Source organism: Anser brachyrhynchus (assembly GCF_964034855.1).
Source record: "Anser brachyrhynchus genome assembly, chromosome: 1".
NCBI classification, from domain to species: Eukaryota; Metazoa; Chordata; class Aves; order Anseriformes; family Anatidae; genus Anser; species Anser brachyrhynchus.
Genome location: NC_137694.1, coordinates 24,923,363 through 24,947,176, shown reverse-complemented (window position 1 = coordinate 24,947,176; position 23,814 = coordinate 24,923,363). Strand labels below are relative to the sequence as shown.

The following is a 23,814-nucleotide window of genomic DNA, read 5'->3' as shown; positions in this document are numbered from 1 at the left end:
AAACCTTCCCTGGCACAACTTGAGGCCATTTCCCCTCATCTTATCTCTATGGCCAGTAACATCTGTACTAATACTTCGTTTTCTTCTCTTACTTTTACCTCAGTGCCCCTTTGATGTTCTCCTGGTTTACAGAACATCATTTTACTATACATTTACTCATCTGCATCACTCAGTTATGACAGGAAGTAGGGTATGATCAATGTTTTTCTTTCAAAGCACATAGGTCATCATACCTGAGGCTAAATACCTGCAACCTCCATACTGTCTAGTTTATGAAGCATCACAATTAATATGTGAATGGAGGAACATTTGACCTTTATTTGCCCTCCATTCTGATTCACATCAGGGGTGGCAAGTACATAAAATCTTACCTGAGGCATACAGATTTGCCAACACACATAGAACAAAGCTGTACAGCATGGCTTTATGCCACACACCAAACCTCCAGTGCCATCACTACTATTTACAGAGGGTGTCCTCCAAAATTCCATTGCAGTGGTGGGGAGTGCAGTGGTCTTATTTCTAATTTTGTAGCGAGAATGCAATCTAGACATACTGGCAACCCCGTGCCTGCTTTCTGGTTGGGGATGAATTTAGAGGAGATCACACAAGGTCAGTAGGTATCCTGCCAATGATTCTTTCTTCGAAAGTATGTATAGGACCAACATTTGGGAGAGGTTATCTTCACTGATTGTACCTGTGTGGATATTCCTCTCTAAGGAAGATCAGTGGGTTATTAGAGACCAGTACTGCGTAAATGTAAAAAAGTCTGAAGGATAACTACATCAAGGACAGAAAAGAGGAACTGGAAAAAGCAGGGAGAAGCACATGCACCACGGGTGAGGAAACCATCAAGTGTGAAATTACAGCTCTGAGAAAGATCAGTTTATCTAGAGAGAGAGTATTCAGCTGCCCTTCAACTTCTGATCCAAGGATGCCTCCAAAGACACATCAAAGGATGCAGGATTTGTCATATTTGCATTGCTTTGAGCCTCCTTTTTCCCAAGGATCTCCAACGTGCTCGTTCATGCTGTCAGCCTTAAGGCTATTGACAATGCCATTATCCAAAGCAGCAACATGCCTACATCCAGAGGCAGTCTGTCCCAGAGGAGGCAACAAGTGGCAGCTGCCAGGAGCAGTCTGTACCCATCAGCAAACAATTCTACATGAGCATGCTGCCAGCCCCTCTCTCAGTCCACCCCACTCTTCCATCCCACAGCTGACATCTACTACAAAACTAAACTGCTTCTGGGTCTGGAAGTGGGTGAGCATGCTCTTCTGGTCACGAAAAACTCCTACAGACCTGAGGTAAAGTGGTTTAATACTGGCAAGTCTGCTGATTATAGTTTGCTGATTGCCATGGTAACTGGTGGCCATACTGTTCCCATATATGCCCGAGGCATCCGTTGCCATCCAATGCTCTTTAGAACAATGTAACCATAAGAGGGACTATCCAGCACACCCCAGTACATCCCAGAACCACACAAATCAGCACAGGCAGAATGGAACTAGTTATGCCCATATTGTATGCCAGAATACGTGCCTTCAGTCTGTCCCTCAGGAGCTTGTGCTGCCCCTGGAACACCTTTTTAGCATTTGCACCACTTCTGACTTGACTGTAGCTTCTACCCCCCATGACTTCACTGTGCAATTGCACTTAAAAGGCTTCACTCAGCACTGCAGCTTAGCACCTGCCAGAATCTCTCTGTGCCATTGTAACACGCTCGCACTTCTGCAATTGAGGGCACTATAAAGAAAAAGGAGTTGTTACCGTGAGAGAAAAAATATTATTTTTCCAGAAAAAAATATTTTACAAATAAGAGACTTTTCTGATCCATTGTATGTAAGACAGCTACCATTTACACATACTTATGTGTATATATATATATAATGTATATATTTCTAAAAATCCTCATGGGATCTAGAACTTCTGTAACAGAATTTACTAAAATGGTCAAAGGGAAGGAGGAGGAGAAAAAAGAATCCAAATATGTACAAATCAGATGAAGATGTGTAATGTTTTTTGCAGGATAATTAGATGAAGCATGAGAAAATCACCCATTGTTCTGAAAGGCACATTAAAAATAAAAAATGACTGCCTTATTATCTTCCGAATAAATCCCGAGAGGTGTTGAGTAATAGCTGACCATCAGACATAAAGACTGGTTAGTATAAAGCCTACAACAGTGACATCGAATTAGATGAACATTACTTAGTGTGCTGTTTGAACAAACACTAGAAAATAAAAGTGCTATGCTGTGGAACAACTGAGAAAAAAACAAAGCCTGGTGCAAGTGAAGGAAGGAAATGAGTAGATGATAAATATATGTGGGTTAATTGCTGAATTCTGGTTAGTCTTCAAGCATAGGAGGTTTAGACAGCATGGGTAAAAAAAATAAAAAATTATCCTTTTTTAGCTTTTTCCGAACCAGAATCTGAATTAATTTATCAGAGAGACACAAGGATTTTTTACAATGATATTCTTTTTCATTTGCAGTGAAATTCAGTATCTGTTGAAATACCGGTAACTGGATGTTGGCACAAAGAGAGCTGAAATAAATTATTCAAAACAATTAGCAGAGGAGTGCAAAATTTCACAGGAGGGATTAAACTGGAGTGACTCATTCCATCTATCTTCCTGTTTACAGCAGTTTCAATAATCCACTGAATGCAGAAAAATTGCCACGCGACTGGGATCAGGTAAAGAGACCTTTTGAATAAGTTAATAGTAACAGCAGTGTCTGAATAATATGTTGTCTGAAATATTACTGAAAGGTACTATCAGCTTTCATGAAGTGTGTCCTTCACTTAATACAGAATAACAGGATAATTTACAGTTGGCGTATATGTTAGGTCAATGGAACGGGCAATATAATCTGTCCACAGAGAGCAGATCAAAACACCACCCAAGGGAATGAAGTCCTGAAAAGAACTGATCAGAAGCTAAATATCTATAAGCACTGCTGAATATCCATATGCATCGGAGTCAGGAGGCATGGTACAAACCATCAAAAAATAAAAGGCTTTCAAGAAGCAGCTAAAAATTAGAGCTTCTGGGACCCAGAATTTACAGGAGCTTAAGATTTGGCACTTGAAAGCAAAGAAATTGCCTGTTTCTTACATGCAACTCTCATGTATGCACATATGTTGTAAAGAAGCAGAAATATAGCAAAAAAATAAATTATATATCAAATTCTCATCATTTGTCCCTCTGTTCCAGCTAATCTTGCAAGTGCCTGATCATTAATTAGTAACTCATATTAATGAAGCAAAATGCTTAGATGGTAAGAAAAAAGACATGTCTGATAGTTCTGTAAGGGATTTAAATGTGTTTGTATCTGTCCATGACAATTTGAGGTCCTTTCTGGTATCATCTAATATCTTTGTGTGAAAGCACATAGTTTGCTAGAGGAATTTGAAAGAATGGCAAGATTTTGACTGGAAGATGGGTGTGAAAACATTCTAGGATGTAAGTCAAGCACAAGAGTGAAGTTGGAAAAGAATTCATATGGGTAGAAGGTTACAGCAAGATGAAACTGCTGGTAAGTATTTGTAATTTGTTATGCAGCTTGAAGAGAATTCTCCCTGGAGCTGTGAAATCACTCATAGTTAAAGTGCTATCTAAGTACGAGGTGACAAGAAAAATTCAATTTCTCCAAGACTTGCTTCTTGGCTATGATCAATGCTCTGTAAACATACACCCATTTTTTTAATTAACATAATTACTCGGAAGGGCATTTTTTGCAAGGAATCTATTTTGGTCCAATCCTTTTCAAGACAGTAGGCAATTTAAAATAAATTGAATGTCTCAGCTGCATTATCAGCATTCATCCATTGGCTTGGGTGATTTCTGCTGGTTGCAATGATACTAAACCATCAGTTTACTAAGTAGCTGCAGAATAGGCATCTCTGTATAAGCTCTTTCAAGTCCACTTGGTGAGTCTTGAAGTTCAGCGGAATTCAGGTGCCAATATTCCAAAGCAGGATTTTTCTACAAAGAAGAACAAGCAGTGGAGGAAACTGATTGGAGAATGAATTACAGTAAGTGGTTTACAAGACAAGGCAAAACTGAAATATTCAGCACTGATCCAGAAATCTCAGCAGTATGCTCAGACTTCTTGCCAGGATTTTAATAGAAATAATTGTCATTTATGGTTTCAGACTATCTCAATAACTCCCAAGTTTATTATGTACTTTTAGGAACAACGAAAATTACAAGATTTCCATAATCATGTATTCACCAATGTAATTTCTGCTCCACCTAACATCTGCAGAATTGCAAGAATTGCAGAAAGTCAAGTTTCTGGAAAAAAAAAAAAAAAGCTTTGGGATTTAATAAGTGCAATATTTTGTAAGACCTGCTTCCTTAGTATTTCTTGGGCGTAGACAAGGGATGGGTCTAACCAATTATTACTGTTTTGTACAGAAGTATTTCAGCATGTTGTATCAGTTTCTGCATATTTTTGTGAAAAAAAAAAAGCGAGCAAGAGAGATATGGTTACAAATCCAATTCTCCAAATAAGCTTTTTTAAAAACAAAACTAAAACAACTTTAAATCTTACATTAATGTAAGTGATTTCAGTGATTACTATATTTGTTACTTCAGCAGTTCAAGTTCTGGCCCCTTGATGAAGGTATTGCTGTTAACTCACCAGCAATATATCATTTTTAATGCATATATGACGCCAGCATAACTATCTGTAATTGTTTTTCCACATTATTTAAAAATATTTTTTAAAAAAGCCAACATTTACTTAAAATACCATATAAGAACTTCAATCATATAAATAAAAGAGACCAAGAAAAGAAGTGTGACAACTGTGACGGGAGAATAAGATAGAAGTAAAAGATAGAGCTTCATTAGCCTCTGATTTCAGTAAGTATCTTGATGGTAAAAATAAAATAGTTAGTTTGAAATGGACTTCCAGAGGTCATCTGGCCCACCGCCCCTTCCCAAATTAGATCTAATCAGAGCAAGTTGCACAGAGACATGTCCCATTGGTTCTTGAGCACATCCAAGACAGAGATTCCAGAGCATCTCTAGGCAATCAGCTTTGGACAAACCTGATGATAAAAAAAAAATATATATATATATATAATGGATCACAATTCCAACTTGCTTCCTTTCTTCTTAGGGACAAAGTCAATTTTGTCACTAGAGATAAGGATAAGAACATACAAATAATCATAGTAAAGGAACAAAACTTCAAGAGGTTAATGATCTTAAGATAATTATTTATTTGAGGTTGGTAGGAACTTATCTAATCAGTAGAACACTGTATGTTGTGTTAAATAATGAATTGCTGATTTGCAGAGAGGTTAGTAACAAAAGGTTTTCAAGATCATCATTGGCAGTGAGTTTTCAACATACCCATTATTATTCTGGAAACAAAAAATAACACTTTGTTAAAGCAGTTTGCTGACAACATGAACCTGGAAGATAAGAGCAATGCAGAGGGAAATCAAAGCTGTATAGACACATAATTAGATAACCCTTGCAAATGGACAAAATAAAAAAAAAAAAGAAAAATCAGATTTATTAATATAAAGTACACAATAGTATACATCTCCTCCCATCCCCCCAAATTCACATCACAGTATATGACTCAGTATATGACCTGTGGTTATATACTCAGTGTTTCCTTTTCAATGGATGTTTTTATAGGACTAGAGCAACCAAAAGAAATGATCAGGCATGAGGTCTAAGGTGGAATTTAAGCTTAGTAACAAGTAAGCTTTTTTTTAGGCTTAGTAACAAGTAAGATTTTTTTCATCTGTAACTGGGAAGTTTATCTGTTAGAAATGATTAATGTGAAGAAAAAAACAGTATGAATTAAAACTGTGAGTCACCAAGGTGATACTACCATGCAACAGGCAAATGCAAGGATGTTTCAAGTAAAATATATTTTGTAGGGCTAAGAAAACATTAATACCACTGCTAACAATGGTAATACAAGCTTATCTGAAATCCTATGCATTTTTCTGGTCATCCATATTCAGAAAAGATAGATTCAGAGTGGGAGATTTCTCACTGAGAGGGAAAGAAATTCCCACTTGTGTGAGGAGTTGAAATATTGGAAAGTAGGCGGGAAGCAGCATTAGCAAGCTTGAGTGATTGTGTCTTGAAAAGACTACAGCAGAAGCTGGATGAATAAGAAAGGCTTCTAATAGCATCCATGCTAAATGGACTATTGAGTGCACGCTAGGGAGGTAAAACTGTAATTAGGAGGTTGCATAGTATTCTCCTAACATTTATAATCTTCCCTGCAACTGTCTCTATGTATTTACCTTCTGCACTGCAAACACAGAAAATCAGGGAAAAGAGTTGGCTTGGGAAGAGAGAAAGGTTTCTGAAGAGCATGTTACCAATGTGTATTTACAAGGGAAAGTTTCAGTGGTGATTGTGGAGCATCCTGAATCCACTTGGTACATTTCTGTTGTCTAAGGGTCAGGGCAAAGTAAGGCCTGAACACACTGTTCAGCTTTGCCTTCTCTTGGCTCCCACCTACACTGTCTTACAGTAGAAATGCACCCACACAGAAGATAATAACCTGTATTTAGTCAACTGTCTTATTAGTATTGTTCTAAAGAGTAAAAAGCATTTTAGCCTTCATAGACAGCAGGAGGTACAGAATAATATTTTTTTTCTATTTATTAAAGGCCATACTTTTTACTGTTACAAATTCAGTTCAACACAAGTGAAGTCAAGTCATGTCACTTGAATCATGAGATTGGAGGGGCAAATGACTTGTCCCACTGCTGAAGGACCCCCTTAATCAGTTATAGCTGGGTTGTGCCACCTAAGCTTCTTTGCAGGGACCCTCACCTGAGGAGGAGGATATTCCAGAGAAAGAAAGGATGCTACAGTACCTTAGCAATTCTTAGGATTACAGCATGAGAAAATGGCTGTACTGCTTTACTGCCTCCTCTTCTCTGTTAACACTTCAACTTCATCCCTACCTACACTGCTATTGCCTTGTGTAATATTAATAATATGCCTGGCTGTGAACTTTTCTTAGTATGAAAAAAATCCCATATTGCTTAAGTATAGGTTGAGAAACTCAACGCCGTTCAGCAGTTCTGAAAGCAGTGTAGACTTGTAGGTAGATTTTCATACGGACTTCATGGGCACATTCCCAAAGAGGAGTGAACCTCCAATTCTAATTACTTGTCCCAAAGCATTGGAATGCAGGAGATTTTCCAATAGTTGCAAAATGACGTTACAATTTCCTGAACTCACTTTTGGAAATCACTGGACCCTTCAAACTGAAATTTAAAAGCGTCATTATAGGTAGACTTCAGGATTGGATGTATTCATGCTTAAAGACTTCAGATTTGGCAATTGAAGAAAGGATCATATAATCAAAGGTACTAGTGTGAATTACAGGCATCATTAGGAGCGCTGCCTATAGTGAAATTGGACCATTCATTAAACTATAGTTCTTAGCCAATTAGGGCTTTAAACATGGTGTATTATAAAAATTATAGCAATCACCATGATAATTAAATGAGTCATCTATGATTACACATGAGCTTAATGTCATGCTTTAGGCAAGATGTGCACTTTATTCTCTAAACTGTTAATTGGCCTTTAGGGGAAAAAGAGAATTAGATGGACTTAATTTAAAGGACTAGATGGAACCTTGGACTGTGTTCCTAAGTCATAGAGTACAGGATAATGGCAACCTTCCCCACGTGTCTCCATGATCTTCTTGGACTTCTGTAAAGAAATTTTACTTGTAGGTCCAAGCATTCATCCATTTTAAGACTATTTGTATGAAGTGAGACAATTGCTCCTTATTTTTCTATTCAGAATTTCAAGAGTTTGAACATTTTAATATCAGTGGTAACTTTTCTGGTCGAAACTCCCATAAGCATCAACCATTATTAACTAGTACATGTCCCTGTGGCATTTCATATTCTATGTTAACAATAAAATGAGTAAAGCACTGAGCTTTCAAAGAACTTCTGATATTAACTAGTCCTTTCGAGTAGCATAGCAGGTGTGCAGGATGTACAGTCTCAGGCCATTTACATTTATGTGGCCTGAACATCAGGAAGCAAACTGAAACAACCTGAAATGGCCTTGCAAAGCTGTTGTCAGCTCAACATTGCACCCATCTGCTTGTCAAGAGGTAACTGAGGTGGTTCCTTTCATTACTCCTCCAACAGCCCATGACTGCTGTGTCACCTCAGTGTTCTGCCCTCAAAGCCTGTGACACGCCAGTATGCTCCCTCCAGCTCTTATTTCTCTACTCATGGATGCAGGACCTAGGCTGGGATGTCAATGTGGCTAAAATGATTGCATTGCAATAACAACAGAAGTTTTTACCCATGGAATCTTTCATTCCTTTTGTTGTTTTGCTTTTGTTTTGTCTGGCTATTTGTTACCTCACCTTACAAATCACATTGAAAATGCCTTTGGGCTCAGCCCAGAGTGGAGCTGTAATGACTGAAGGAGTCCTATTATTATTATTATTATTATTATTATTATTATTATTATTATTATTTGATCAGAGATATCTGTATCTCAAGCAGATAATTCACTACACACTCTTTTTTGCTTTGGCTTCAGACTTCAGTATGAGAGTCGTTAGGACACTAGCATTGCTTTCAAGAAGAAGTGATGAACACAAACCACTCATTTCTCTTACTGGATCCATGGTTTAAGTAGGCCTTATATGACATAAAATAAGTAAATGAATTCATCTTACATGAAAGACTGTCCCATCCTCTCTGCCATGGCAGTAGAAGGGCAACAAACCATGTGGGCTTGGTTCGATGACCCTGTAGATGAGATCTATTTGAGATTCTCTAGGGTATCCCACATGGCCATTACTTGATACAGAAAGGCATGGATCTTTCACATGTTTCAGTAGCTTGTTTTACTCAAACCATTAAGTATCACTCATCTGTTTGGGAAAGAAGTATGTTACTGATAATTTCAGGGTAAAAATCTGCACTTGCTTTTCCCTCATGTACTCTTTTTTTTTTTTCTTTTTTTTTTTTTTCTTATGGCAGAGGGACATTACTCTTCTGTGAAGAGCCCAAAATCACCCTAAGAACTCCCTTAATATAGGACCTGCCATCATTCCCCTCGGTGACTCTTCAGAGTTAGAGGGTGACAGCACAGGGTTCGTGTTTGTAAGGTTAGGAAATCTTCAGACATGTGAGTGAAAAAGCTTCACTGCCTCTGGAAAAAGACTATCTAAATCCATTTCATCCTAGGACCTAAATGAGGGTATTCATACTCAGCTGACACCAAAACAACTAGGAATCTAGATGAAAACCTTCTGCCAAGGGGAACAGAAAATTGCTCCCACAGGTCCATATTTCCCTTGGGGAATTCTCATAGACAGGATGCTTATAGAGTTGGTAACTCTGAGCATTTCACAAAGGAATCACCTTTTTATCTCCCATCTTCCCTCCTGTGTATTAGTTACTTTCTAGTTTAACAGCTCTTCAGAAAAGATTTCAGATGTGGAGACAGATCTTTCAAGAGGGTGTACTTTAGGTTTACCCCTTAGTTCACTCTGAGCCAAGTCCACTTTTTACTCCACTGCGCTGTACAGTGTTTGCCCCTGGACTCAAAAAAACTAGAAAGCTTAGTCTAAGAGGTAAAATGTTAGTAAGAAAGAAACTAACAAAAAAACTTTGGCAGACATTCTGGTCTTATCCACAGAACTGTGCTGAAAAAGAAAGTGATAGCAGCATTCACATTAGGTGCTTTCAGAATCAGTAATGGTAGAGAAGTGGTAAACAACATAAGCACGGATAATTTAGCATGCACAGCATGAGGCAGAATCTCTGGGAAATTACAGAGTTAAACCTGAATCTGTTCTCCACTTCTAATACCTGTTGAAGTTGTAGCCTCCGTTCCTCTGTGGAAAATGAACAGTACAAATAGGTATGCACAGTATTATGATTTTTCATAGAATCACAGAATCATATAATAGCTTGGGTTGGAAGGGACTTAAAAAACATCCAGTTCCACCCCCTGCCATGGGCAGGGATGCCACCCACTAGATCAGGTTACCTAGGGCCCCATCCAACCTGGTCTTGAACACCTCCAGGGATGGGGCATCCACAACTTCTCTGGGCAACTTGTTCCAGTACCTCACTACCCTTACGGTGAAGAATTTCCTCCTAACATCTAATCTAAATCTCCCCTCTTTTAACTTAATACCATTCCTCCTTGTCATATCATTATCTGCCCAAGTAAAAAGTTGCTATTAAGATCGTCTAAGCCTTAACTCCCTTAAGATCCCCTAAGCTCCTAAACCTTAAGCTCTCTTAGGATCCCCTATGTTGTCTGAAATTCTGACTATGTAGGAGCCAAGAAAAACTGTATGGCATGTAACAGTGAAATGCACAATGTCCAAAGACCCTTTTCAACATCCTAATACAAGACTGTATCAGGAAACAAACATTAGCTGTCACCAAGACTGAAAATTGTTCACATTTTCTATTATTTCTTGTATAGTCACTTTTTTATTTACTTTTTTTTTTTTTTTTTCCTATTGCAACCTCTTAAGGGAACATAACAATTCAGTCAAAATATCAGCTGCACTGGTTTCTGCCTGTTTCTTTCTTTTCTCTGGCGGATTTCTTCTCTCTCAAACCCTACCTGCTGTGAGCCTATGGGCATCTTCCTGCAAGCACCACATCTGATTCTTCTGCCTTGACAGCCACAGAAACCTTATTGTCAGAGCTCACAAGGCTGGATTAGTGCCAGCTAAATACGGTTTTAATGGGATCACTTTTTCTGGTGACTGAGGAGGCTTAGCTGCCATATGGTTTCTTTAGGTGTCTTTCCTACAAGTGCTGTGGAACTGAACTGCCCAGCCATAAGCTGTTAGAGGCAAGGTCCTTGTTAAGAGGCACCATTGCTAAGAAAGAGGAGAAGGAAGTTCAAGACACCAAGCAGATTTATAGGTTAGTCATTCATCACAAAGACAAAGTCCTAGTGAAAGATGGCAGCAAATGAAGGGGCAGAAGACACAAAGTTAACTGGCCTATAGCGCATGTCCTTTCTAATGTGAAATCTACCAGCAAGTTGTTTACTTGTGCTTCGTTGGTGTTTTCCAAACTCCTAAGGACTAAATGTTTAATATAATACAGATAGGCCTGTAGAAAAAAAGCCAGTAGTGTTCAGAGACTAGTCTTTGGCAATCCCCACAGGAATGCTGGGGAATATAGTCCTAGCAATGAGCAGGGGTGTCCTGATGAAAGTAGCTATTGACTTTTCAGCACATCCTTGAATTGATAATTAAACCAAGTGAAAAGAAGAACAAAGTAAGGGTATTAAAATGTAATCAGAAGATGATAAATGCAAATGTCAATAATTTAATTAGTGCTATTCTTCCTTAGGCAGAAAAAAAAAAATAAATAAAGCAAAGAAAAAAGAAAAAAAAAAGATTGCAGCCAAGGACTAAATCTACACCTCAGGACTGCCTGCCATGTGGCAGAAACTCTTGTGCAAAATCAGCTATATTTTCATAGCTGTCTTTCCAATCTTTCCACCACCATAACTGTTTCTTCACAGGAGTAGTTTTCAAACATCATTCCAGAGCATACAAAGTACTGAGTGTGCCAGACAAACTGCCTAACAAATACCCTTACTGCTTACTCTTAATGGCATAGACTTACCCTAAGACTCCACTGGCATGGTCTAAGCAATTAAGGCCCTTAGTTTTAGTTTTCTGTTGTTCAGAGTAGATCAGAGATTTTTCTGACTAAAGCACAAGCAGTGCCTGGAGAAAGAGGTTTTTTCCTTGTTAAGAGACCACTGTTGATAGTGATGTTCACCTTGCCAATGAAAGCACCTCTCCATCAGCTTGTTTCCACCTACAAAAGTGGTTTTGCTGGCATAAGCATGTGAAACAGAAGTTATGGTTTGTTCACGCTCTCTTTGATGATATATTTAGCACAGCTGAGCCCTCTATCAGTGTAACGTGAGGATCTTCAAACACGAGCATACAAGCTTTTGCCAGCATTGCTAATGATGACTAAGACAGCATCCTCCCTAAGCAATTTGGTTATACCACCAAATGCCTCATGTAGACCTGTCTAATGAAGAGTGGGGATTTTTTCACTTTCTGACAGTTAGCTGTCTGAGGAAAATGATACAAGCTGCATGATGAAAGTAAGAAAGCAAGAAAGAAAGCAAGAAAATCAAGGAAGGAAGGAAGGAAGGAAGGAAGGAAGGAAGAGAAAGAAAGAAAGAAAGAAAGAAAGAAAGAAAGAAAGAAAGAAAGAAAGAAAGAAAGAAAGAAAGAAAGAAAGAAAGAAAGAAAAAGAAAGAAAGAAAGAAAGAAAGAAAGAAAGAAAGAAAGAAAGAAAGAAAGAAAGAAAGAAAGAAAGAAAGAAAGAAAGAAAGAAAGAAAGAAAGAAAGAAAGAAAGAAAGAAAGAAAGAAAGAAAGAAAAGAAAAGAAAGAAAGAGAAAAAGGGAGAAGAAAGAGAAGAGAGAAAGAGAGAAAGAGAGAAAGAGAAAGAGAGAAAGGAAGAACGAGAGAACAAGAGAAAGAGAAATAGAGAAATAGAGAAAGAGAGAGAGAGAGAGAAAGAAAGAAAGAAAGAGAAAGAGAGAGAGAGAAAGAGAGAGAGAAAGAAAGAGAAAAAGAAAGAGACAAAGAAAGAGAGAAAGAAGGAGAGAAAGAGAGAAAGAGAGAAAGAGAGAAAGAGAGAAAGAAAGAAAGAGAGAAAGAGAGAAAGAAAGAGAGAAAGAGAGAAAGAAGGAAAGAAAGAAGGAAAGAAAGAAGGAAAGAAAGAAAGAAAGAAAGAAAGAACGAAAAAGAAAGAGACAGAAAGAGAGAGAGAAAGAGAGAAAGAGAAAGAGAGAGAGAAAGAGAAAAAGAAAGAGACAAAGAAGGAGAGAAAGAAAGAGAGAGAAAGAAAGAAAGAGAGAGAGAGAAAGAGAGAAAGAAAGAGAGAGAGAGAAAGAGCAAGAGAGGAAGAGAGGAAGAGAGAAAGAAAGAAAGAAGGAAAGAGAGAGAGAAAGAGAGAGAAAGAGAGAAAGAGAGAAAGAGAAAGAGAGAGAGAAAGAGAGAAAGAGAGAAAGAGAGAAAGAGAGAAAGAGAGAAAGAAGGAAAGAAAGAAAGAAAGAAAGAAAGAAAGAAAGAAAGAAAGAAAGAAAGAAAGAAAGAAAGAAAGAAAGAAAGAAAGAAAGAAAGAAAGAAAGAAAGAAAGAAAGAAAGAAAGAAAGAAAGAAAGAAAGAAAGAAAGAAAGAAAGAAAAAGAAAAAGAAGAGAAAAAGAAAAACCAAATCCATCTTCCTTTTGCTGCTCCACATTGCATGTCCACAAGAGGGCTCTGCTGGCGTACCTACTCGACCCAGTTAGAGCAGGAGCCAGAGACACCTCCCACAGGTTTCTCCAGACCGTCCAAATTTCCCCATAGCTTCTATAGGACAGTCCCTTTTAACCCTTAAGACCAGCTGAAAAAAAAAAATCAAAGTCACAAAATTTAAATATGGAGAAAAGAATGCAAATACTCCAAAATTAAATGTCCAGCAACTCTTTTCAGCGAGCGGTGACTGTCACAAAGGTCTTGGCCCAAAAAATGGAGATGTCTCAAGAACCTCTTTACAGAATAAGTGCAAAAGTTTGCAGTGAGAAGTTAAAAACCACCATAGCAAAAAAGACATAATCAAAATGCCTCAAAAATGCCTCTCACATATTAAGGGTTTTGTACATCAGATTCCAGTGCCTTTGTTTTTTCATACAACTTAGAACATCATTAGGCTTCATTTTCTGCTCCATGGCTCCTGTGTTTCCCTCAGTAGTGTAAATCCAGGCGAACAGAGTTCAACTTTCTAATCTGTACAGTACAGCATTTACCCACTTTGTATGAGCACAAACAGTGAGAGTTCACTTTCTTGTTTGCCGCAGTAAACTGACCTTATACTTCCTCTTAAATGAACATGTTGTCTGTATAATTGAGTTTAGGTAAAAAGAAAACCGAGGCTAAGCCTTTCAGCAGTCCACTCAGCATAAACTCTTCCTGCACTCAGTGATGAGACCTCTGAAGCAGAAGTTGACTCCGATGTGCACAGCATCAGGTAAACAGAACTAGGCCATCCTCATGTCTAGAAATAAATTGTGTTTCACCACAGCAAGTGTTCAGCTTGGAAAGTTGTGGAATACAGTTAGATTTACCGTTTAAGATTTGCTGAGGTTTTGCATGCATAAGGTTGAATATACCATGCTTTTTTTTTTTTTTCTATTTATGTGTACGTATTGAATATCCCTGCACTCTGCAAACTGTGTTTTCAAAAAGTTGAAGTACAAACAACTTCAACAGTGTGAAATAGCTACAAGCCCATAAATGCCTTCTGTAAATGTGTCATATGGATTTAAGACCTCTTCAGTTTAATTTGAATTTTATGGACATCACTACTGGCTCATTAACCGTAAGAATCTGATTCATGAGTTCCTGGGTTTGTTACCCCTACTGGACCATAGGCTAATGGGGTCTGCTATGCCTGTGCCTTGACCCCTTATTCTTGGACTGTAATGAGCTATTTCTATGATCTTAGAGAAGTTTAGTTTTAGAGTAAAAGTGTGAAGGATCTTGTGAATAGTGTTAAAGACATTTCTGCAGGAATCAGGAACAATATGGAATGTAAAAGACACAATTCTGGTAGAGTTAGCTGTACTGTCATCCTAGTTCATGGACCAACCTCTCACATGAATGCACATTTCCCAGCATATAGCCCACACACCAGTTCTGACTCATGTGTGGAATGTGACAACGGTCTTTCCAGGCAAGCAAACTCATGTTCAGGCTAGATCTGGCTCACACAGTGGTTTTGTTCTTCTGGGCAGGATGGGTACATCCAGCTCAAACTCTAGCCCAGCAGACAGGGACAGCATGAATGTAGATACTGAACAACTCTTATGTTCTATATACACAGTAGAGCAAAGCCATATGTTTTAGTCTGTGTTTTTTTCTGACTTCAGTGATTGCATTGTGCTATGATGTCCATTTGAAGACTATTCATAAATTACATCTGGTTCAAAATGCAGAAGGCAGGTGCCCTCAATTTTCTAACCACATGCAGTGCACTGGTATTGCACAGGATGCACATAGCTCCCAGGTCAGCTGTAGCCCATGAAGTGACGGATACCTTTGTCTTCAGTGGCTTTAAAATTTGTTGCTACTTGCCCTGAGGTTAATGATGAAGCTCATTTTGGCATCAGTGGTAGAACATAATTAGCTCTGAGGTAAGGACTGCTATATGAACACAAGAATGGTACAGAAGTCTCACCTAGACTATATCACCAATCTGGACCATCTCCCCCTTCTCCCCCTCCCTTTCTCAGACACATACGCCTTTTTGGTCTTCATCACAATTGTTGAGTTCATCTGGGAAGCCTAATCAAGCCCCATATAAATTGAAACTTCTGAATCTGAAGGCATGTGGTCTTGGGGAAGATTGTGCTGAAACATCTTCCATTTCATTTGCTGTCTTGAGAAGTAGATGGATGATGAAAAGTAGCGTTTTAGACAAAGATGTTAAAATCTGATGTTTGATTTTTTAAATGTTATGTTGTGTCACTCTGGATTTGATTGACTTTTAATATGTGTTTTTTGTCCAAATGCTGAAAAGCATAATTTAATGAACTAGAAAATAAAATTATTTATTGTCAGCGTGACTGCTTAAAAATTGGAAGGCTTAGTCACTCTCAAGTCTGCAACATTTTTAAAGATTGCATGGGACTTTGGCTGCATGAGCTTTGCAGAAGTCCTACCAAATCTTTACCTCTCCTTTCTCAGAAAAATGATTGAAGGAGTGCAGTCGTTAGAATTAAAGACCACACTTAAGTTGAAAAGGTTTTTTAATAAAACCTGAATTGGATTAAAATCTTTTTAGTCAGCCTGAAACTGTGAAGTAGTGCTTACAGAGAAGCATTTTGACTTTGTAGGCATCATACCAGCACAAAGAGACAGGCAGGTAGGAGTGTGTCTATCCAAGGTATCTATTAGTTTAGTTGCATATATTGCTTACTGTAAGAAGAATAATTTGAATTGTGTACACCCTGCCTTGGTATTCATATAATTATTTTCAAAATAAAAGAGAAAAGAAGGATAAAGAAGAAATATGCCAGCAATCATGGCCAACAGGCATACAATACTCTCTTTCTGAGTATGCAGTCCATAATGTTTTCAGGAGCAGACTCAATGCTGATCCAAATGGCAGCTCTTTGCAGATAAAGAGATGGTCCATAGGGTGGCTTACACAACCCATATTTCTGTTCTTGAAATCCCAGGAAGGAGCTGGGACAGCCAGCCCAAAACAGCAGCATATCTGTTCTGTTTTTATTTCAAACTGCAGACTGAAGTCCATCTGCCCAGGATTTTGAACATTAAACAGCTTTCTATTACCAGGTAGCAATACATCTGAAGGTCCCACTTCTTTGCTAGAGCAGCATGCCTCACTTTGAAAATATGATCTCTGTAACACAGCATGTGGGGTTTTGCCTACTCTTTGAAATTCTTAGAATAATTCTGCTATGGGTGCTGCTATAAAATTCGGTGTTGAGAATTGTGCTCCGTTGTCTTAATGACTTGCTTTTCACATTCTTCTGTGCCTAATTAGATTCAGATCAAATGAAGTCATAAGTGCCTAGGGATAAAGAGAAACTCTTAAAAGACGATTGGCCCAGACAATGCAAGCCTCTAAGGGGAGTTTCAAGCAGATGCAGTGATTAATTTGTTATTTGAACTTCGTGTGCTGAACTGTTCTGACAGGACAGGTATTTTCATGCCAACTGGCTTGCTCCATTGCAAAAGCAGCTTTGTTGTGTAAGAAAAGTGCAACAACAAAATGAAGAGATGGCCATTTTATGTGCATGTGGGGAGTGTATCATCAAAAGTAGCATATGGCAGCTGTGCTCAATATTTGATAAAGAGCTGTGATAATTAGTCTGGGGAGGCTAAGAACATATTTCTAAGGTCTAGAGTATGCCAATAGGAAAAGAAAAAGGAGGAAGGGGAGCTATTAGAAATGGTACGTCAAGTAGAAAATATTTAGCTGGAAAAAAAAAATGTCATCAGTAATTTAGAAGTAACTGCTGGAAAATATAGGTTCTTCTGCATTATGATGTGAAAGTCTTGGGGAATATGCACTGAACCAGAAGAACAATGGCACTGTGGGCAACTGCAAGTCCACCACGGCCTCTGCTATTATTGAGAAGTCATGCCCTAACACTGGCACCTGTGGCCTCCAGTTCTTTATGGAGTTCAGAGCATTAGGATAAACTTCTGAAATATCCATCAGGTCCTATTCTGCTCTGACTAGCCCATGCTGAAAAAAAACCTCCATACTTGACAGCTTCTGCTTCACAATGCAAACTATCACCTTCTGTTATTTGCACTAATTTTGGAGTGAAACATCTTCAGCAGGAACTTGTTTCAAAATGGCTTGGCATATGGCTTCCAGGCCATAATTGTGTGACATTTCTATAGTATTACTTTGACCTTTCACATACCTGATATTGGCAGCATTGTTAGAATACAGTTTGTTCTGCATTTAGTTGCTAACAATCACCTCTGGGGTCTCTTTGGGCTCCAGTGTTGGAAGTACTTTACATAACAGACTTTCATGTAACTGATCTCTTTCCATCATTCCCTTACTGACACATCTGTTGTATAGTCTTACATCCTGACAGATGTACAGACTTACATCCTGACATCAGTTCCATAGTCTTTCCTTGTTTTGTTCGTTGATCTCTCTTTCTTTCCATTTTGCTTTGCCTTTCCATTTTTTTCCTTTTCCCTACTGCTTTCCCCTGTACTGACACATGCAGTCTTGCCCCAACATATTTTTTCTTCTATCTTCATCTCAATTATTTATATATTTAATTTAACAAAATAAAAACACAGGTACGCACAAAGCCTGAACTAATTAGATTCCTGACGAAAGAGAAAAGCTAACATTGTTACGGGTTATATTTTGGGCTTGCTTCCTTTGCTTTTCCCATTCTTTTGATTTCTGGCTTGATCTGTCATGAACAATCAAACCAATTAAATTCTTGGAAAAGTGACTATATCCTTTATCAGTATAGCAGTTAACACGCTTTTGGATGCTTAATAAAAGCTACAATGGTTGAAATATTTGCCTTAACAAATCAATGAAATAGGTACTACGCATTGAGACTTATCTATCTTTCTTACATTAGACAATTGGCTCAGAAATAAGAACAGCTATAAGAACATATGGAATTAGTCAGCTTGCATCAGTCAAGGTACTGTTCTTGGTATATTTATAGCTTGTTTACATGGAAAATTAAAAAAAAAAGATATTTACTGTTTCTCTTCTACTTTTGACTGGTAATAGAATACTTCTGCACTCAATATAATTATACTCTTAATTTGTAAGGGAAGATGGGCATCAAAACAAAAGTTTATAAGGTACAAATACTCAATACTCAAATTATGTAATATATTCCTCTGTAAATACAGTTCAATGCTTTGACTTTTCCTGTTTTCACCTAAGACTTTGCTACTGTGCATACCCACTGATGAACTACAGGAATGCCCCACTCAACAGATCCTTTCCCTAAGCAAACCCCCGCCATGCCCACCACACTCACAGGACTTGTACTCCCTTCTGCCAAGTCCCAGACCCAGCATGGGAGACTAAACTTGCCCACAACTTGGTGATTAGGAAACTTTCCTGGGATGTTTGATGTGTGGGTCTGAGTCTCTTCAGGTGCCTATGGAAGGTCTGAAAGACAAGTCTCCTCCTGTGCTAGCAGGACTGCTGTGACCTCTGGAATATTTTCAAGGTATGGAGAGCGTTGCAGAACTCATAAAGACGGCACTTAAATGTGCTGAGAGGGACAATAAAGAGATCATACAAGAACTGGACTCTCTAATAGATACTGTGAAGAGAGGTAGAACTTCAAGCATAAATTGTCCTTTGGGTTTTCCTGTGATATCCACCTGCTTGGCAGATGAATCTTAATTTTAAGCCACAAAGTCCTCCATTCATTGCATATGAAATTCAGTCAGGGCTACTAAGCACTGCCCAAAGAAACAGGTACCTAACTGTCAGTTTGGCAAAATCAGAATTCTTCTTTGAAGCTGGTCTATAGTTTTTGTAACTGAAGCAATTAGACAGTGCATTAGACAATGCAAAAAGTGAGGTCTTTTCAAACAGGTTCTTTGCCAGCTTACTAATGGCTTATTACAATTATTATTTAATTAAAAACACTGAGGTGTTGGAAAAAAAACAACAAGCCTGTATTTTTGTTTCCTATCATAATCTTATAGTATATGTTTAAGGGATGCTCAATGCAAAATTAGCTTTAATGCATAACCTCTACAGCATTATTAAAAGTGAATCAGACTGAAAAATACAGTTTTGTGCTCTTGCTGCTGGCAATGTTTTTGCATTCTATTCATCTGTAGTGATGAGCACAGACCTTCAGGTTATCATTTTTTTTCAGTCTAGCCTTACATTTTTCTTTGCATACATGATCAAGTTTTAGCAAACACTGAAGGGAATGTGGTTGAACTCCCTTTCACTTTTTTTTTTTTAATAGTAATTTTTATCCAATAGAAATGTGTGAATGAACTTCCAGTTTTGTAACTTTTTTCCAGTGCCAGACATCACAGCAAAGCTACATAAATAAATAAATCAATAAATAAAAGTCTTCTTTCCAGATGTAAGTACTTTAGGTCCAAAATTACATCATGAAACTTTTCAATTAGACTGATTGTCCAGGAGCATTCCCAGGCAGTACAGGTCAGTCATGCTCCCAAACATAGCCGCCTATCTTTCATCACCCCTCACCTTGTATGGCTGTGGAGTGAGTACACAGGATCAGGGAATTGATCTGATTAGAACTAAACAAGAATAAAAACAAACAATCCATACCATCAAAGAGAAAAACACACCCCATGTGCCACTCTCCAAGAAAATGCTCTGTGCAAAAACCTGTTTAATTTTACTATAGTTCAGTTCCCTGACCACACAGCAACATCGGATAGATTTCAATTCACACTCCTAAATATATTTGTCTCCAGCATTGGAGCTTAAAGGTGAGCCCCTTAAAGGCTGCTTGAACTTCTGTTATGGTTAATAGAGACCTAGACAGGAATTCAGTGGGTACCTGGTAATATGTCAGGTTCCCTAGGATATCTAAGGTACCTCCATGGAAATTGTACTTCTGACACAGGATCTTAGGGAGACCTATACACTTCCAGAATGGTAACTGGAGGATAGGTGAGTTAATCTATGGACATTTGTGACACTAGATCCTCATGGTTAGCCAAATGCATGCAAATGTAAAACAAACAAGCAAACGAGCAAAAAAAGCTGAAGCTGAATCTCTCCCCTAAAATGTCTTAACCTAGGGCAGAACCACACTCACAAACACTCCAGCCAGCACCAGGCAGAACGGCAGCACAAGCTGTAGGTTATTGCTTAAAGGCTGTTGGAGAGAAAGCCTTCTTTCTTCCAGGAGAAATACTCCTGAGTTGAAAGTGTTCAAGGAACTACAGTGCTGAAGAGTTAAAAGAGGCCCCAGAAATGGTTAAAAAAGAAAGAGAAAACTTGTATCAAGTACAGATGTGCACTAAACCAGTTTTCTGCTTGTTATTCAGTGATCCTTAGTCAATAGATTTCCTTTACCCGTTAAAGTCCTTCAGATACCCAAAGTAGGTTGGCTTTAGCTACAAACACAACAGTATCAGTTTTACACTGAAACACAGACCCCTCCACAACCACAGTAATCTTCAGTATCTTCAAGGAAACCTCACTGAATGGAAATCTTGCATACTAGAAGGTGTTTTTTATAATTATTATTCTATGAGTAAAACCAGCAATAATAATCTCACTTTTAGAGCAGAAGAGGCCGTTAGTCTCCTTTCAGTTCTGCTAAACCCTCTGGGGAAAGAGATCCAGCCCAAGATGCATCTTGTTCTCTTGACCTGAAAGTCTATCTCAATGCATATTAAATGATTCTGCGACATTTTCTGTAATTAATTCATCTTCCTTTCTCCACTTTTTAGAGCCACTGACTCAGATTCCTTCTGGATTCAGCCTGTGATGAGGACAACCCCAGAGGCTCAGCTACCACAGGGATTATGCTGTCTGGTAGTGGCAATGAACTCTAAGGAGTGAGACAATAAGAAAGAGAGGGAAGTTTTATTTTGTCCTTTTCCCCAGGGTCCCTGAGATGTGCGTGACACTTTGAATCCCACAAGTTCAAAAAACGAAGACCTGGTCACCTTCATAAGCATTATATGTCAACAGAAGAATTCTACAAGGGTATCATAAATAAGCAGACATCCAGTTCTCTGTATTTCTTATCCTTATTTCTGGGTATGTTGGACCATGTGTTTTTTTAGGAATATATCGTAAGGGAAAATACCAGATTTCCTGACACACATAGAAAATAATGCTTAGACCTTTGAAGGAGGTAGAGTTAAAAACAGTTTCTAAGTGCCATCTTTATGTTAATTCATTACCATAGTAAAAACAATGCTTCACTAATTCATAGCTTTCTCCCTTTATGACTCCAAAATTGGAGACCAAGATTTAGTTTTCTGTACTAATCACAGATGGGTTGAAAGTATTTCCTGCATCAGGCATCCTTTGCTTCCCCATGCATGTGAAAAATACTTCAGCAATCAGGGCCTCCCCATAAGGGCAACTCTATTCTCCTGGTGAAGTTCACCCTCTGTGTGTCTCTACAGAGACATATTGAAAGCTACATTTTATTTTATTTTATTTTATGTAGCTTTTAGTTCTCTTCTTGGAGTTTTCTGGATACCTTATTATCCCATATTTGCAGATATGAGGCATTCAGCTGGTGTGAATCTTCTCGAATAGGCTCTCTTAATCTCCTGATTGTCCTTTATCTTAATTTGATGCTCCCTGCCATGTCTGCCTGTGCCCAGACAAGGCCTCTGTGCTGTTGTTAGTAAAACGGATTAAGATCAGTCATCCTAAAGGCAGAAAATATTTGGTTCTACTTTTGCATTCCTTAATTCCACAGATTCTTCTGTGCCCAGGAATCAGAGAGCTGCCCAATATTATTCTGTTTACAGGCTTTTCCTTGTAAGTATTTCTGCCATTCTATCTTAGGGATTGGGTTGAAGTTCCCTCTGCTTCTGAAGAGCTGAAATTACATAATTTCAGGTATATGTTATCAAAAATGTGAAAACCATTTCAAGAATGCAATCTGCTGCTGGCTGTAAGACTCTACAACTAAAGGCATGGATAACCTGAACTGAGCAAGGATGAAGAGTCTAATTCCCCTGAAAATAATGAGTTTCACCTCAATTCATTTTTCTTCTGATTTGATCTAAACTCCTCATGTACTATTCTGTAAAACTTGTGAATGATAACTTTGATTTGAATATTTCATCTTTAATCAACACAGTCATTCACACGTCTTCCAGACTAGGTGAAATTACTTTGAGCTTCTTGCTGCTGTTGAAAGCGGGGTAAACCTATTCATTTCCCATTACCTTCTGGACTTTCCCTTATCAGAGTTACATCCTTCATATCAGCGCCTTTCCTTCCTATCTGTGCTCTGAACTGACCAAAAGAGCAAGCTGAAAAATAAATGAAGAACATTCAGGAAGCACAAAATTGTCCCCGCAGTATCAAGTTTACCAATTGCTTTGTTGTTGGTGGTGGTGTTTTTATTTTTTTTCCTTTTTATTTTTTTTTTTTCAGTAAACATCATTTCAGGTCACAGTTTTTACATATATGAACACTGAGGGCTCCAAACAGCAGCAAGTGGCAGAAGAGAAACAGCAAAACAGCATAAAGCTTGTGTGAAGATTCTGATTCAAGAACTCGGAGCATCCAGCCAGGTCTCAGACGGCATGGGAATAACCTTCTGGGAAGGGTTGTTGCAACTCAGAAGGTTACTGCCTCAACAGAAATGAAGCCTGGAAGCAAGGAAAAGACTTGTCTGAAGGGACATGTTGGGTAGGAGGAGAATTGGGTACTTTTTCTCCTGTTCTTGACCAAGACATTTTATATTTTCTCTGTGTAGCAGATTAGATTAGCTTGTATAATAAATATTGCCTTTTAAAATCTCTGGTTTTCTTTGGGAAGCTCAGTATTAAAGAAAAGCTTAATACATGGGACTCCAAAGCTCATTCATTAAAACTCCCAACAAAATTGTCAGGTTCAAAATGTGAATTCTGAATTGGTGAAGGAAAACATCACTGGTATTGCAATAGTAGGATCAAAAACTGCTTGGAAATGGTATAATAGCTTTGCTCAGATAGGAGATCCCTCACCAGGCAGAGCAACAAGACTGTAAATCAAGAAACACATCTGAAATATTTTAAGAACCCATGGAAGTATAATAAAACATGGAAACCAGATAGTATACCATGTGAAATATGAAGTTATATCTTCTGTGAAAAACATCCAGTCCTTCTCCCTATGAAGATGGACCATCTGCAGTTTCACTGAGTCTATTTTCTGAGAATTACCTTCAACTGCTTACAAGTGGGCAGGCATACAAGGGTGTAATGGGAAATTGCCAGACAAACCTGTTGGCCTTCTATGATGGGGTTACAGCATTGGTGGATAGGGGAAGAGCAACTGACATCATCTACCTGAACTTGTGCAAAGCATTTGGCACTGACCCCATAATATCCTTGTCTCTATATTGGAGACACATATATTTGATGGAAAGGCCACTCAGTAGGTAAGGAATTGTCTGGATGGTCACACTCAAAAATTTGTGGTCAATGGCTCAGTGTCCAAGAGGAGATCAGTAATGAGTGGCGTTCCCCAGGCATCAGTACTTGGACTGGTGCTGTTTAACATCTTT

At 38.3% G+C, this 23,814-nt stretch overlaps 1 long non-coding RNA gene across 1 annotated transcript; it reads left to right on the top strand.

Annotated features, from left to right (window-relative positions):
- Nucleotides 1-1,749: 1,749 nt before the first annotated feature.
- Nucleotides 1,750-23,105, top strand: LOC308186726. The gene is made up of 3 exons (XR_013944203.1): nucleotides 1,750-2,700; nucleotides 13,948-14,060; nucleotides 21,023-23,105. It is a non-coding gene; the product is annotated as an uncharacterized lncRNA (long non-coding RNA).
- The last annotated feature ends 709 nt before the right edge of the window (nucleotides 23,106-23,814 follow it).